The sequence below is a fragment of the Rattus norvegicus genome, chromosome 6, assembly GCF_036323735.1.
Source record: "Rattus norvegicus strain BN/NHsdMcwi chromosome 6, GRCr8, whole genome shotgun sequence".
Taxonomy (NCBI): Eukaryota; Metazoa; Chordata; class Mammalia; order Rodentia; family Muridae; genus Rattus; species Rattus norvegicus.
The window spans coordinates 97,002,353-97,008,352 of NC_086024.1; positions in this window are offsets into that span (position 1 = coordinate 97,002,353).

Consider the following 6,000-nt stretch of genomic DNA (forward strand, 5'->3'; position numbering starts at 1 on the left):
GTCATACTTCACACACCCTGGCTGTGCAAACAGAGAATATGAGACACTTCTTCAAGTCCCCATGCCCTACCCAGCACAGACAACCATCACCCCACATTAATCCTGGCAGGTCACATCAACAGCATGCACTCTTCCACCCTAGTGCTCACTTGTGGCACACCTGAAGCCAATACTGAGTCCCTAGTGTACAATACAGCCATGTCTCACACCCATGAGCTCCCTCTGTCTCCCATCATTGTGCACACTCTGGTTCCTGAGGTCAGAGGCCTTGTAACCATCTGTCCCTGACCCCATAATCTCACAGCATTTGAGCACCTAATTAGTGAAGTCACTACACAGAGCCTGCAGCCCACAGCCCTGCCACAGAGAGCCCACTCTGACTCATGGTGTTAGAGGAGAAGGCCTTTACCCTTGGCCTTCTGCACACACTTATCCATACCAAGTACCCTGGATTGTGGGATCAGAACATACGTGGCTACCCTTCTATCCTAGCATTCCTAGAGCCTCACAGAACAGACCTCAGTCACCCTATCCATGAGACAGCACCAAGAATCCCCACAACTGAATTATAGAGACGTACAAGAATAAAGCCTTGACTTCAAATCCCAGCACTTGAATAAAAAGCTAGGCAAGGCCACAGGTACCTGTAACTCTAACATTATGGTAGATGGAATAGAGGCAAGAGCGTTGATGAGGTTTACTAGTTGCTGACCCAGCTTCCAAATCAATGTGAGTGCCTTTCTGAAGGAAATGAAAGGAAAATGACAAAGCATGAGATAAAACATCCTCCTCTGGCTTACATACATACACACACTGTTATATGCTCTCACACACCTGTACACATGTGCACATTCACCACATACAAACCATAGATGACACATACATACTTAGACTTGAATATACATATACACAAAGTAGCAGTAATAACTAAATAAAAAGGAAAATGTCAGCAACAAAAAGAACAGAGCCACATATGCAGACAGGCCCCTCAGAGTAGCAGCTGCCTTTTCAATGAGAACTTACAAAGCCAGAAGTGAACAAAAGAGTGGAGTTCAAGCTCTAAGAGACCGTGGCTGCTGGCTCAGACTATCATTCCTAGAAAAACTATCACAACTGGAAAAGTAAGAAAACTTTGCCAGACTCAAAGCAGTAGGTGGCCACTAAGTCCCCTCTACAGAGGACACTAGATAAATGTCTTCAGACTATAGAGAAGGATAAACACATCCAACAGACAATTACTAGGCAACTAAGAACTAAGAAAACGTCAAACTTGCTGGAGAGATGGCTCAGTGGTTAAAAGCACTGACCGCTCTTCCAGAGGTCCTGAGTTCAAATCCCAGCAACGACATGGTGGCTCACAATCATCTGTAATGAGATATGATGCACTCTTCTAGTGTGTTTGAAGACAGCTACAGTGTACTTATATATTTTTTTTAAAAAAAGAAAGCATTCAAACTCTATAAAAACCAACAATACCATAGGAATTAATATACCTTTCAATAATAAGTCTATTATCAGTGGACTCAAATTCCCAATCAAAAGACATACAGTAGAAGATTGGATAAGAAAAGAAAATCCTTTTTTATATTCCCCATGCCTCTTAAGAAATACACTTCCCCATTAAAGATAAATATGAACTTACCATGAAGAATGGGGAAAAATATCCCAAGTAAATGGAACTAGGAAAACAAGCAGGGCTTACAGTACCTCATAAAACAGGCCTCAAAGCTGCTCTACTAGTTTCTAATGTAAACTTAAAACAGACCAAGGGAATAGGAAAAAACAACAACTGAGGCATCTGCTTAATTAAACTTGCCATGGGTGTGTCTATGGGGTATTTTTTTAATTGCTGACTAATGTGACTGGTCCCAGCCCACTGTGGGCAGTGGCATTCTCTAGGCAGGTGGACCTGGGTTATTTAAAAGAGCTGACTAAACATGAGCAGGGGAGAGTAGGCCAGTAGGAAACAGCATTCCTCCACATCTCAGTTTCAGTCCTTGCACTTGCTTCCCTCAGTGGTGAGCCATGACATGCAATTATAAACTCCTTACCTCCCTCAGGATCCCTTTGAACAGAGTGTTTCATGGCATCAATAGAATGAAGTTCACATCTAGATTATAAAAGCTGAACGTTGAAGCCTAGTATTAGTAAATAGTTGATAAATCCTGTTTTGTTCAGACAGAAAGGATAGAAATATCCAATATCCAGAAGAGAACACAGTGCTTTCATTTCTCATAACCTGAAAAGAATATAAGAAGGCATCCTCAAGATTGATGGGAGAAATGAGGTAACATTGGAAAACTCTCAGAGCTGTACCCAATCCCTACTCTCTTCTTAGGAAATGCTAATTGTTCTTAATACTGAGAATGTTTAATCTGTTATTTGAAACAAAACAGGATAGTCAATGGTCATGATATCTAACTCCTCCAGCCAGAAACAGTGAAGTTCCTAATATTCATGGCCTAAATTTTCTTCATCACGTCCTATGAACTTATCATTTACCTGTTAAAATCCTTATAGAACCCCCATGACAGAGGTATTCATACTTTAGATCTCAGAAAAAGGAAAGTTTTGCAGAGATTAATTTACTGTAGTACACTGTAAATTCTGTCAGGATGGAATCTTTCTGTCTTGGGTAAGCTGTGGCCTATGTCACTAGAAAAGAGACAAGGTACACAGGACATTAGATACCCAGGTGCTCTGGTGAGGTTCGGGGATATCTACAGGATAGGCACTGGATAGAGCTCTACAGTGCACACATTCAAATAAGGTCAGTTTTTCTTGATACAGGTCAAACTGAGGACTCTGTACTGAGCAAGTACTCAATCACTGAGCTGCACTCTTAACCCTAAAGAGGTTCAGTATGTGAAAACACTACTCTATCTTAGACTTGAAAAAATAGAACTTGTCCTTAAAGGGTAAAAAAGAGGTAACATACTATGACAGATACCTCTTATGGGGAGGGAAATAAGCATGCACCATGTTTAAAGAACATAAGAAACAAGAAAGTAGAAACCTGACAAGAATGACACAGCTAGTGTGATTTGCCTGATCAGAAATTTCATAAAAGGAGTAGGGAGGAATTATTTCAGTTCATAATAAAGTGTGCATGTGGTACAGCCCTGATATAAAACCCTATCAAGGGGTGGTCACGACTTTTACATCAGGGAGGTTAGTGAATCCTCATATCCCTAGTGCTTGATTGTGAATGCCCTCATGTTTAGGTTTGCTAAGCAAATGTCAAACAGAAGTCCCTGCCCTACAGAGTATAATGAGTAAGAAGAGACCAAATTGAATGTTGATGAATGGCAAAGTATTGAGATGTTCGCTCCACCTCACACCGGTCAGAATGGCTAAGATCAAAAACTCAGGTGACAACAGATGCTGGTGAGGATTTGGAGAAAGAGGAACACTCCACCATTGTTGCAAACTAGTACAACCTCTATGGAACTCAGTCTGGAGGTTCCTCAGAAAATTGGACATTATACTACCTGACAACCCAGCTATACGACTTCTGGGCATCAACCCAAAAGATGTTTCAACATACAACAAAGACACCTGCTCCACTACATTCATAGCAGCCTTATTTATAATAGCCAGAAGCTGGAAAGAACCCAGATGCCCATCAACAGAGGAATGGATTCAAAAAGTTGGTACATCTACACGATGGAGTACTACTCAGCTATCAAAAACAATGACTTCATGAAATTCATAGGCAAATAGAAAATATCATCTAGAGTGAGGTAACTCAATCACAGAAAAACACATGGCATGTACTTACTGATAAGTGGAGATTAGCCCAAAGCTCAAATTACCCAAGATACAATCCACAGACCACATGAAGCTCAAGAAGGACGTCCAAAATGTGGATGCTTCCGTCCTTAAAAGGGGACAAAAATATTCATAGGAGGGGATATGGAGACAAAATTTGGAGCAGAGACTGAAGTAATGCCCATGCAGAGCCTGCTGCACATAGGTATACAGCATATATATGTGTGTATCCACCAAAACTAGATATTGTTGATGAAGCAAAGAAGTGCATGCTAACAGGAGCCTGATAATGCTGTCTCCTGAGAGGCACAGCCAGAGTGTGTCAAATACAGAGGGTAATGCTAGAAGCAAACCATTGAACTGTGAATGGGGTCCCCATTGGAGGAATTAGAGAAAGGATCAAAGGAGCTGACAGAGCTTGCAAACCCATAAGAACAACAATACCCACCAACCAGAGCTCCTAGGGACTAAACCACTATCCAAAGACTGTCAATAAACAGACCCATGGCTCCAGCTGAACACATAGCAGAGGATGGCCTTCTTGGACACCAATGGAAGGAGAAGCCCTTGGTCCTACCAAGGCTGGCCCCATAGTGTAGGGGAATGTTGGGAGGGTAGAAGGAGGGTATTTGGGGAGGGGGAACACCCTTATAGAAGAAGGGGAGAGGAATGAGATAGGGGGCTTATGGTTGGGAAACTGGGAAAGGGACTAACATTTAAAATGTAAATAAAAAATATCCAATTAAAAAATATATAAAGCCTATCCCCATTCATGGTTCTTCTCCTAGTCACCATATCCCAGGCCACAACTCTGGCAGAAGCCTCCTTTTCTAACAGATGCTATGCTGGCTGTCACAACTTCTAGTAGGCCACTTGCCAGTTGATTGCCCCCATACTTTCTGTTACTGTCCAACCTACCCACAACTGTTCTTCTGTTCTTTGGCCTATCCCCCAACTCTACAAGAGGTCTCCTGCTTGACCAGAGGTCACAGCAGCCACCATAACTGCAGCCCCCAACTCACGCTGAAATCCCAGCTCAACCACACAGAAAATATTTTAACCAACTATAGAAGAAAAAATTTTAACTTAAAGAAAGACATGCCTATAAAGGTACAAGAAGTCTAAAGAACACCAAAATAGAGTGAGCCAGAAAAGAAAGTTTCCTTGCCACATAATAATCAAAACAATAAAAGTCGAAATTAAAAGCTACAAGGGAAAAAGACCAAGTACAAATAAAGGTAAACAAGTAAATTATACCCAAGTTCTCAAAGGAGACTCTAAAAGCCTCTAAAAGACTCTAAAAGTCTAGAAAAACTTCCAATCACCATAAATAGAGGAAACAAGATACTCCACGATAAAGTCAAGTTTAAACAATATCTACCCACAAATCCATCCCTATAGAAGAATTTTACTGAAAGGAAAATTCCAACCCTAGGAGGTTTACTACACCCACGAAAAAAACAGGAAATAATCTTATACCAGCACAACCAAAAGAGGGGACACATACACCACCATGAACACCACTACCACCATAAACAACAAAAATATAGTAGGAATGAACAATTATTGGTCATTGATATCTTTCAATGTCAATGGACTCAATCATTCACCAAAAGACACAGACTAACAGAATAAATGGAAAATCAGGATCCATCCTTCCACCGTACATAAGAAACACTCCTCAACATCAAAGATAAACATTAACTCAGAGTAAAGGACTGGAAAAAATTTTTTTCAAGCAAATGCCCTAAGAAACAAGTTTCTGAAGCCATCTAATATCTAACAAAATATACTTTAAACCACAGTCAACCAAAAAAAAGTGGGAAAGAACACTTTATGCTTATCAATGAAAACACCCACCAAGATAACCTTACAATTCTTAGCCTCTATGCCCCAAATTCAAAGGCACCCATATTTACAAAGGAAACACTACTAAAACTTATATCACTGATCAAACCTCATACATTGATAGTGAGGCACTTCATTTCCTCATTCTCACTAATGAACATGTCATCCAGAGAAAAAATAGAAATAATAGAGCAAACAGATATTACGAACCAAATGGACCTAACAGGTTGCCTACAGAATATTTTACCCAAGCAATAAAAAAATATGCTTCTCAACACTTCCCACAACATTCTCCAAAACTGATCACATACTTGGTCATGAAGCAGGTCTCAACAGATTCAATAACATTGAAATAACCCATTTCGATTTCAGACCATCATG